We start from the raw sequence: 12,270 nt of genomic DNA, 5'->3' as shown, positions 1-12,270 counted from the left end.
AATGGATACCAGGAACAACCAGGAGTCCAGTGTGGCTGAAGTGGAGTGAGTGAGGGGGACGGTAATAGGAGATGACGTCACACAGGTAATGTTGGGGTGGGGAAGATGGAAAAGGGCCTTGTAGACCATTGTAAAGACTTTGGCTCTTGTCCTGAGTCAGATGGGAGCAGAGAATGACACCTGACTCATGTCACCCAGAGTCATCTCTTTTTCAGGCTTAACAGCTCCAGGTCCTTCCAATCTTTCCTCATGTGTCCTGGGTCTCAGCCCCCTTACCAGCCTTCTCACTCCCTCCTGGACACACTCCAGTGTTTGTGGCCCTCTTCAAGTGTGGGTCCCAGAACAAGACATGATTGCACAAGGATGGCCTAACCTAGGCAGAGGGATGTGGGACCATTGCTTTCCTTGATGTTCTCTAATATCCTTTTAACATTGACATTCTTTTAGGAATAAAAGAATGAACAAAGTTTAAAGACTCATTACCACAGAGCAGGTAATTCCATTCATTTTAATATGCTAAGTGTGAACACTTTGGAGAAATTCACCTAGGCCCTTTGTCATTACTCCTGGAAACCTGTAAGAGGCTAAGAGATATTGAGTTTTGAAGTCTAACAGACCTGGGTCCTGCTTTTGATTCTATGACCTATCAATTGTGTGACCTTGAATACTAGGTCACATGGGGGCTACTTTCAGGGTAGTTCAGCCTTAAAGCCAAGTATTTGTAGAGTATTTATAATGCCACCTCTGAGGCTGGGCTTAGTGGTAGGCCAGTCTGAAGAAGGACTCTACTCACCTGGATAAGTTAGACCTTATCTAAGCCTCAGCATCTTCATCTGTAAAATGAGAGAAATAATCTGTACTTTATGGGGATTAGCAATGATGTGTATAAAGCCTCTCTCTGCAGTGCCTGGCCCATGCAGGCCCTGCCCAGATGGTGGCCAGTCTTACCTGTCATTGTGCTTGTATCCTTGGCACATAGGCAGCCTCACTTTGGATCCTTGGTAGGCCCGGACCCTGTAGTGGGAGAGAATCCAGTCAACCTGGTCACCCTCTGTGGAGGCTTCAGTAGCTGGGGAAGAAAGAGTATGGGCCCCTAGTGCTTCTCCCATTGAGCTCTGTGAATTCCTGTTGGTGGCTGGACCTGAGAGTCCCAGATGAGCCAGGGCTGTCAGCATCCAAGCTCAAGGTCCAATACCCCACCCCAAGGGAAGGTGGAAATGGAGACTTCAAAGAGAAGGGTGGCAAGTGGTTCTTTTTCCAGAAATTAGAAGTGCCTGGAGCCAGGAGCAGCAGGCTGTACCTGGAAGAGCAGACTGAGGTCTTAGCTTCATAATCAGGATGAAAACAATCATCCAAGTAGGGAGACTAAAGTGGGCAAAGAGAGACGGAAAGTGAGGAAGAGTGGGACCAAACAGGTGTGTGGAAAGGAGATGACAGTGGCTGGTGCTTGGTGCCAAGGCTGGGCTATTATGAGTTCCCAAGAGCTTTCTGTGCAGGTGAGTGAGCCATATTTGCATACGTGGTGCAAGCAGAGGACTCACTAAAATGCTTTACTTAGGGTAAAGCCTCAGCCCACCTTGGGGGCTGCTTTCAGGGTAGCCCAGCCTTAAAGCCAAGAATTTATAGAGTATTTATAATGCCACCTCTGGTGCTGGGCTAAGTGGTAGGCCAGTCTGAAGACGGACTCTACTCACCTGGAAGTTGAAAAAATGGCTTGGGGCAGGACTGTGCTGGGAAGAGCCAGAGTATATAACAGGCAAGTCCTTGAGAACCTGGATAGGTCTGTCCCCAGCCCTGAGCATGTTTTCTCACCTGCTAAATGGGGCCAGTAAGCCTACTCAGCCTCCTTCCCACCAATCCTGTGCTCCAGCAGAGACCATCTTTATTTATCCTACTGGAAAATGCAGTAGATGCAAGATGTGAAAGTACTTTTTTAAAATTGTAAAAGGCTATAGAAATGCAAGGTGGTAGTATTACTCTAATGCTTTGGCATTGGTTGTCTGCCCTTTATGAGTTCATCTCTCTCATAAGGCCAGGGCCGTGTGAAAAGCCATTTGCACCTGCCAGCAGCCAGATCCTACACTGTAATAGCCCAGTCATTAGACACAGTGACTGCAGAATTTTATTTTTGACTTCTGTGTGTGTGTTTAGGATTTTGAAAAATTGCCATACTTAAAGGAATTCACTCTCTTAATGCTCCCAACTCCTCAATCTCAGTTTGTCTCTCTCAGTTCCTATCTCAGTCTTTTGATCTCTCTCTGTCTCTCTGCCTGTCTTTCTCTCTCATTCTCAATACCAAGGCTGAGCAAGTTCCTGGCTTGGGCAGAGGACCATACAGAGTACAGATGGCCTCATGTGGCTTCCTCCTTAGCTGGTCATGTTCATAGCAGCCACTATTCAGAGTAATTGTGGGTAGCTAGTGGAAACAGTCTGCAGCCTCCCAGCTCCTGGCTCATGAACCAGGAAGTCTTTTCTCCATAGCCCAAGATGGAGCTGAGCTCCAGTGAGTAGAGTCCAGCAGCAGTGGGAGTGTCTGCCTGGCCTGGGAGTTACATCAGGGGCTTGCTTCTCTGGTCCTGGCCTGCCCGTGACTGTGTCACCTTGGGAACTCCCCTCACTTTTCTGGGCCTCAGCTTCCTCATCCATCAGGTAAGAATATTAATTTCTGCCCTGTCTCCCTTTTGTGAAATGGATATAAAAAGTATTTGGAAAACTGTAAAGCAAGGTACCAAAATGGTTGTCATTATTACTGGCATTACCTGTGAAGCTTAGGTTCTTTAGGAGGAGGCTGCATCTTCAAATTGACAAACAATTACTGCCCTCATGCTAAGTCTGAGACCCTGTGCTAAGTGCTATAAGGGGATGAAGAGATAAGCAGTGCTGTGCTACAGCCAGCTTATACTAGCTCTCAAGAGCCAATTGTGCACATCTTTTCCCAACTCCGCATTCAGTGACATCACAGTGTTATCTGAAATTGGCAATGATGAGAGTGATTTCCACCATAGAAATCGGCAAACACTGCAAATACGGGACTTTTATTTTTCAGAGATCCAGAACTTTTTCAGACACAAAGGAGCTGCCAATCTAGTAGTGATGTGTGTGTACATGTGTGTGTTTGTATGTGTGTGTATGTGAATGCACATGCATACATGCTGTGGCAACGTGGTAAGGTAAGCAGGCACATGATTACAATAGACAAAAGTACTAAATCGAACCATGTGATATTGCTGTTTGTGCCCGTTGAAACTAGCCAAGTATTGGCAATTTCACGTGGTTCAACCTAATAGAATGTTATCTATAGCACAGGAGAGTACCTGGAATGGAAGATGATTTCCCAAGGCCCCTCAGATGATCTGAGGTGGAGGTTGAGTTAGGCTGTAGGACTCCTAGTTCCTTGTCTTAACCCTGAAGTCTCCATTACTGCCTTATTTTCCTCTGACTCCTTGTCAAAATTGACAAGGCTCCGACATGAGAAACACAGTACTGATGGGGTAAGATAACCACAGGTCTTTTGTCTCATTGTCTCCTCTAAGTTAAAGGTTAGAATTCAGGCTATATCCTTATGCCATAGCCCCATTGTCCCAACACACACTTTCTCTCTCTCTTTCTCTCCACCCCTACTCTCACCATGCTGCCTGTGTCTTGCATTCTAAAAGTGCCAGAAATTAGAGCACGTCCAGAAGAGAGCAAAGGAAAATGATTATAACAGTTGGAAATAGGATCTATGAGGAAAGTTAAAAGGAATTTTACCTTGAGAAAAAAACTTTGCCTGTCAACAGAATAAGGATGACATACAAAGGATGCTATACTGCCTTCTTCCATTTCCTGAAGCCAGAAGAATTCAGAATTTCATTTAATGGTGTTACCAGCCAGCCAGGCTCCTAAATGGAGTCATCATTGACTCTTTTTTCTTCTGGGTCTCCACATCTAATCAGTCACCGAATTCTGTTGATTCTACCTCTGAAATATCTCTTGAATTCATCCCCTCCTCTCCATCTCAGCTGCCGTGGTCCTAGGTCAGGCCTTCATCCCTAGCCCCCACTGAGCTCCATGCCTCCATTCTGCTGGCCACCAGGATATCCTTTAGAAATCACTCAGCTGCTCAGGGCCAAGCCTCTTGTGAAGTCACTGTTGCCTACGAAGTCAAGACTGACTTCCTCAACCTGACATTCAAAGCCTTCTATCTTATGTCTCCAGCCTTGTTTGTAGTCTCAACTCTCACCACTCTATATACTAGATGCTTCAGCTGTTTCCTCAGTAGGCCCCCACTATTACCACCACAGGGCCTCTATACATGATCTCCCTTTTAAATAGACTTCCACCACCTTCACCCATTAAAATCCTATTTATTTCCCACGACACCACCTATATGCCACCTCCTCCTGGTTTTCACATCATGGCAGGCTCGCTTGCTCTTCTGAACCCTATGGACATTCATTTGCCTCTTTCTGTTGGCATCCAACTTAGCATTCTGGTAAGCATAGCAGCTTTTTCTTTTTTTCCTGGTGAGGAAGATTGTCCCTGAGCTAACATCTGTGCCCATCTTCCTCTATTTTGTATGTGGGGCACTGCCACAGCATGGCTTGATGAGTGGTGTGTAGGTCCACACCCGGGATCCAAACCTGTGAACCCCGGGATGCTGAAGCGGAGTGCACAAAGTTAACCAATACACCACTAGGCCGACCCAAGAATAGCAGCTTTTAATTCAGACTGCTTAGGTCCCAATCTGACTTTTCTACCTACTAACTGTGTGACATTGAGCAAGTTGCTTAAGTTCTCTTGTGCATGTTTAAATTGGGAAACATATTAGTACCTTCCTCAGAGGTTGTTATAAAACGTTAAACATTTATTAACTTAAACTGAATGTTTACTAGCTATAAACTGAAACATAGTAAATAGTAAATGCTGCTATTATATCTATATTCTTGTTTCATCTTTCTGATGGTAGTTCCTTGAGGGCAGAAGTGATGTATTACTCATCTTTATGAGAGTTAATAAAGATTTTTAAAAAATGCTTTACAGGGTCTTCTGGTCCAGATCTTCTCCCAAAGTACAACTGTAAACTCTGGAAATAACACAAGACACAACCAAAGGAGAACTTGAAAAGTGGTAAAAAGAAGGTGAGCTGATTACAGATCACAGGATTAGAGGAATAGCACAACAGCAGGACATTATGTGTCCTCCAACCCGTGAGAAGAAGGTGACCCAGACATGGCATTTCCTGACACCCAACCTAACAAGAGAAGGCAGCTAAGGAAGGTTCAACTCTCCCCCAGATATAATAGATGTCCCTCTGACAACAACATGTGATCCCAGCAGCACCAGAAAAGAGGATTGATTGGGAGCTCTGCTGACAATAAGTGGCCAGAGGAATCACTCTCCTTCTCTGTCAGGCCTGAAACTCCTCTCTCCCATTGTGAGACACTAGGTGACTAGATGGAACAATCAAGGTGTATCCTACAAAAACAAGTGGCCTGACCTTGGAGGTGCTCATCCTCCCTATTGCAAAGTGACTATTTTTCTCTAACCTAGGTTCACCAGGTAGCCTGGCCTGGGGGCCTTCTTCCACCCCTCAGGAAGCATCAGCATAAATGAGTGGGAACTCCATCAGCACCCGATAGACCAAACAGACTAAAATAGTACCGTAAATACCATAAGGAAGTTAAATGGTGATTGAAACCACAGCCCACAAAAGTAGGCCAGGACCTGCATGCTAAACCTAAACAGGGTGACTGCCTGCTAAAATAAAAGAATTATATAGGACCTCAAGTCTCCTAACATACTACACAAAATGCCCAGGATACAATTAAAAAATCACCCATCATAATAAGAACCAGGAAAGTCAAACTTTAATGAGAAAAGACAATCAACAGATGCCAGCACTGAGGCAAATCAGATGTTGGCTATGATCTGAGAAGTATTTTAAAGCAGCCATCATAAAAATGCTTCAATAACCAATTACAAGTTGTTTTAAAGCAAATAAAAAATTAGAAAATCTCAGCTAATAATTAGCAGTGACAAAAAAGAACCAAATGGAAATTATAAAACTAAAAATGTACAGTAACAGAAATTAAAAAAAATGCTGGATAGGCTCAATAGTAGAGTGGAAATAACAGAGGATAGAATCAGTGAACTTGAGGACATAGTAGAATTTATGCAATCTGAACAACAGGGAGAATATAGATTGAAAAAAATGAACAAAGCCACAGGGACTTGTTGGACAAAAACAAAAGATGTAACATTCATATCTTTGGAGTCCCAGAAGGAGAGATAAAGAGTGGAGGTGAAAGAATATATGAGGAAATGATGGCTGAAAACTTCTAAAATTTGGTGAAAGACATAAATCTACATATTCAAGAAACTGAGTGAACCCTAAATAGGATAAACCCAAATAAATCATAAATAAATTTTGAAAACTAAAAAAAAAGAAAATAACCTTGAAAGCAAAGAAACGATATATTATATATAGGGGAACAACAACTTGAATGGCAGCAGATTTCTCATCAAAAACCATGGAGGCCAAAAGAAAGTGGCAGAACATTTTTCAAATGCTGAAAGAAAAGAGTCAACTGTGAATTCAATGTCCTGTGAATGAAGGAGAAATGTAAAGGTATTGTCGGCAAAACAAGACTAAGAAAAGTTGAGGATACAAGATCAATACATAAAAATCAATTCCAACTCCATATAATAACAATGAATGTGTAAAAAAAGAATTCAAAATTCAATATTATTTACAATGCAAAACAGATCAGAGACTTATATGTGAAATGTAAAACTCTAACACTTAAAAAAATAGGAGAAAATTTGGGGAGGTCTAGGGCTAGGCCAAGAGTTCTTAAACTTGATAACAGAAGTGTGATCCACAAAAAGAAAAACTGATAAATTGAAGCTCCTAAAATTGAAATTTTTTGCTCTGCAAAAGACTCTGTTAATAGGATGATAAGGTAGGTTACATAAAGGGAGAAAATATCTTTTATTATCATCATAATTGCAAGTGTGAAGTTGTATCTCATTGCAGTTTTGAATTACATTTTCCTAATAAATAATGATGATGGGCATCTTTTCTTGTGCTTATTTGCCATTTGTATATCTTCTTTGGAGGAATGTCTATTCAAACCCTCTTCTCATTTTTAATTAGGTTATTTGGCTTTTTTCTGGTTGAGTTGTAAGTTATTTATATATTCTGAATACTAGGCACTTAGATATATGATTTCCAAATATTTTCTCCCATTCTGTGGGTTATTTTTTCACTTTCTTGATAGGGTCCTTTGATGCACAAAAATTTAAAATTTTGATGAAGTCCAATTTATCTACTTTTTTTTTTTTCTTTTGTCACTTGTTCTTTTGCTGTCATATATAAGAAACCATTGTCTAACTTAAGGTCATGAATATTTACTCTTATGTTTTTATATTAGTATGCTAAGGCTGTTTGAATAAAGCACCACAAAATGAGTGGCTTAAACAACAGAAATGTATTGTCTCACAGTTCTGGAGGCTAGAAGTCCATGATCAAGGTGTCCATAGGATTGGTTCTTTCTGAGGTCTGTGAGAAAGAATGTGTTCCATGTCCCTTGCCTAGCTTCTGGTTGTTTGCTGGCAATCTTTGGTATTCCTTGGCTTGTAGAAGCATCCTCCAATCTCAGTCTTTATCTTCCTGTGACATTATCTCTGTGTGTGTCTCTCTGTGTCCAAATTTTCCCTTTCTGTAAGGTAACCAGTCAAGTTGGATTAGGGTTCACCCTAATGACCTCATTTTCACTTGATTACCTCTGTAAAGAACGTATCTCTAAATATGGTCACATGCTGAGTTACTGGGGTTTAGGAATACAATATATCTTTTTTGGGGGAACACAGTTTAATCCATAAGAGTTTTTCTGTAAAACTTTTATAATTTTTGAATAGTTTTAGCTCTTACATTTAGGTCTCTGTTCCATTTTGAGTTAATTTTTACCTGTGGTGTGAGGTAAGCATCCAAATTCATTCTTTTGCTTGTGGATATCCAGTTCTCCCAGCACCATTTGTTGAAAACACTATTCTTTCTCTCATTGAAGTGGCTTGGCACCATTGTCAAAAATCAATTCACAAGTAATGTATGGGTTTGTTTCTGGACTCTCAGGCTATTCCATTGATCTGGGTGTCTATCCTTATGCTAGTACTCCAAAATCTTAATTATTCTAGTTCTGTAGTAAGATTTGAAATTGAGAATATGAGTCTCCCAAATTTGTTCTTCACTTTCAAGATTGTTTTGGCTTTTCTGTGTCTCCTGTATTTCCATATGAATACTGAGATCTACTTGTTAATTTCTGCAAAAAAAAAAAAGCTATTTAGGATTTTAATAGAGACTACATTCAATCTATACATCAATTTGGGGAGTATTGCAATCTTAATATTAAGTTTTTCAATCCATCAACATGGGATTTCTTTCCATTTATTTAGGTCTTCTTTGAGTTCTTTCAACAGTGTTTTGTTGTTTCAATGCACAAGTCTTATACTTCTTTTGTTAGATCTATACCCATGTATTTTATTCTTTTTGATGCTATTATAAATGGAATTAAAATTTTTTAATTTTCAGATTCTTCATTGCTAGCATATACAATTGATTTTTTTATATTAATTTTGTATCCTCCAACATTGCTAAACTAATTCATTAGCTCTAATGTTTACTTTTTTGTGTGTGTTTCTTGGGATATTCTATATACAAGATGATGCCATTTGCCAATAGAAATACTTCTATTTTTCCTTTCTAATATGGATAACTTTTATTTGTTTTTGTTGTCTAATTGCCCTGGCTAGAATCTCAAGTACAATTTTGAATAGAAGTGGCAAGAATAGACATCATTGCCTTATTCTTGACCTTAAAGGTAAAACTTTCAGTATTTCATCGAGTATGATGTTAGCTGTGGGTTTTTTGTAGATACCTTTTATCAAGTTGAGTAAGTCCCTTTATATTCCGAATGTGTTGAATTTTTTATCATGAAAGGGTATTGAATTTTGTCAAATGCTTTTTTTGTGTGTTTATTGAGATGATCATTTGATAGTTTTGTCCTTTATGATATGCTGTATTTAATTGACTGATTTTCATATGTTGAATCAACCTCTCATTTCTAGAATAAATCCTACTTATGTCATGATGTGTAATCCTTTTTATAAGCTGCTAGATTTTGTTTGCTAGTATTTTTGTTGAGGATTTTTGTGTCTATGTTCATAAGTGACATTGGTCTTCAGCTTTATTTTCTTTTGATGTCTTAATCTAATTTTTGTATTCGAGTTATACTGACCTCATAAAATGATTTGGGAAGTGTTTCCTTCTCTTCCATTTTTTTGGAAGACTTTATGAAGAATTGATGCTAATTCTTTAAACCTTTGGTTGAATTCACTATGGAAGTCATCTCATCCTTGGCACTTTTTGTAAGAAGATTTTAGATTGCTAATTCAATCTCTTTACATGTAATAGGTCTATTCAGATTTTCTATTTTTTCTTGAGTCATTTTTAGTACTTTGTGTCTTCCTGGGAATTTGACAATTTCATCTAGGTTATCTAATTTGTTGGCATACAGTTGCTAATAGTATTCCCTTATAATTCTTTTTATTTCTGTAGTACTAATGTCTCTTCTTTTATTCCTGATTTTAGTAATTTGAGTTTTCTCTCTTTTTTCTTGGTCACTTGAGGTAAAGTTTTGCCAATTGTTTGACCTTTTCAACAAACACTTTTTTTTTTGTTGTTGATTTTCTCTATTGTTTTTCTATTCTCTATTTCATTTATTTATGCTCTATTCTTTATTTGAGTGGAAAGACATAAAAAAGCCTTAATCTCTCACTTCTGACTGACTTTTAGACTTTTCACAAGCTGAACATGAGAGGTAAAGCAGAGTCAAAAACTGCCTGATCTAGTGTTGAAGGCTTGCTCCAGCATGTACACTGAGCTCCTTGGCAATAGCTGGGAAATGTATTGGTCCCAGGCGTTTCAGGAAATCTCTATACAATTATTAGCTGACCATTAAGCTAACCAAGCAGAGACTTTAGTGACCACATATGTCAAAGAATACAAACTTTACAGAGTTAGTTGAGGAAAGCCACTGAGCAAATAAATCATCACCACAAAAAGAGAAACAAAAACAAAGCCTGAGGAAGAGAGAGATCTGATTTCCAGAGTTGCCACATTATATTAGTTAAAAGGACAATTTTTCAAAAAAAATTATGGCACATGAAAATAAACAAGTATAACCTATACACAGAAAAAAAGCATTCAACAGAAACTGTCCCTGAGGAAAAACTTTGAACTTACTAGACAAAGAGTTAAAATCAGCTATTTTGAATATATTAAAAGAACTTAAAAAAAATTCTAAAGAACTAAAGAAAAGTATTAGGACAATGTCTCACTAAATAAAGACAGGTAATAAAGAGGATGAAAGTCTAATGAAGAACTAAATAAAAATTCTGGAGATGAAAGTTAAATAATTGAAATGAAAAATTCATTAGAGGTGCTCAATGGAAGATCTGAACTGGCAAAAGAAATAATCAATGAACTTGAAGATAGATCAATTGGCATTGTCCTGTCTGAAGAACAGGAAGAAAAAACAATGAAGAAGAATGAAGAGGCCTGTGGGACACCATAAAGGGTACAAATAATAGAAGTCCCAGAAGGCAAAGAAAGAAAGAGAAAGAATGTTTGAAGAAATAATGGCTAAAATTATCCCAATTTTGATGAAAATCTTTAATTTACACATCTAAAATGCTCAATGAACCTCATGTAGGATAGATTTTAAAAATCCACACCTAAACATTATAATCAAACTGCCAAAAATTAATACAAAGACAGACTCTTGAAAGGAACAAGAGAAAAATGACTCATCACATACAAGAAAATCACAAGGTTAACAGCTGACTTTTCATCAGAAATGATGGAGGCAGTGGGATGGCATAGTCAAAGTGCAGAAAGAAAGGAAATAAACTGTCAAACAAGAATTGTATATATGGCAAATTTATCCTTCATAAATGAAGGAGAAATTAAGACATCCCCAGGTAAACAAAGAGAATTCATTGCTTAAAGATATGCCTTACAAGAAATACTAAAGGAAGTTCTTCAGGCTGAAAGGAAATGACACCAGATACTAATTTGAATACACATGAAAAATTAACAGCTCCAATAAATGTAATTATGTAGGTAATGATAATAGATGGCACAATTACATGTTTGTTCATTGTTTCTTCTCTTAACCAATTTAAAAAGTAATTGCATAGGATGATGTCAGTGAAAAGGGTGGGTGGTAAGGACCTCCAAAAATTTGCCCCTCCATAAAAGTAATGTAAAACCTTGTAAAATTTGTCAGAATCAACTTTTTCAGAACCCTGGAAGTTAGCCAAAGGCTTGCAGCAACCCAAGTAGTGTTTATTCAAGAAATACAACTAAAGCTCAGTAAGAACAGTGAGATTTGTGGTATTTTACTTTGACCTTGTTCCACCCTCCACTCTCCAATTATGCAGTAACCTTGAAAAATAACAGCCCACATTCACAAGCATCTTGGCAGCCACTGGAGGGAGCAGAATGGAGCTACAGCTCTCTTAAAGCCTTATTATCAAAGAATTGTCCTTATCTTACCAGTCTGGTGGTTTCCTGGAAGATTCCCCTAACAAGACTGACTCAGATCTCACCCAGTGATAAAAGACTTCTCTCTGTGAAGGGTGCAGGTTTTTGTTGAAAACAATCACTGACAAGTGTTGTAAATTTTCAGCTGGCTGAGATAATGGATAATGTTTGTGGCAAAGATTAGACTATCCAAAAGATTAAAAGGAAAAGCTGAGGACTGAGATGTACATAGGGACTTTGAAAAGCTCCAACATATTCCTAGAAATCTAGAAGGCCATAGACATGCCTAGGGCTGTGTACATGCTCAGGTAAGACCTGAGAGGACCCTCTCGGGTGTGGCTGACCTTGAAGTTCTGTACAAGTAGGAACTAAAAGCTAAGGTGGAATTGTAACCTGCTTGGCTGCATGTTGAACGCATACCCCAACATACACATAGTGCCCCTCAGCAAAGGCTGGGATATTTATTGGTTTCAGGCATTTAAGGAAATTGCTGTCCAACCATTAGCTGATGACTAAGCAAGCTGACCACAGACTTCAGTGGCTACTCACAAAGAATATGAACTTTGCAAATAGTAGCTCATAAAATTTACAAAAGTAACAAAAAACAATTACAATAAGCAGCAACAACAGTAAACTCTGAGAAGCAGGGAGAATCTGATTTCTAGAGTTACCACATTATATTA

The sequence above is a fragment of the Diceros bicornis genome, chromosome X (genome assembly GCF_020826845.1).
Source record: "Diceros bicornis minor isolate mBicDic1 chromosome X, mDicBic1.mat.cur, whole genome shotgun sequence".
In the NCBI taxonomy this organism is placed as follows: domain Eukaryota; kingdom Metazoa; phylum Chordata; class Mammalia; order Perissodactyla; family Rhinocerotidae; genus Diceros; species Diceros bicornis.
This window is presented reverse-complemented; position numbering follows the sequence as displayed.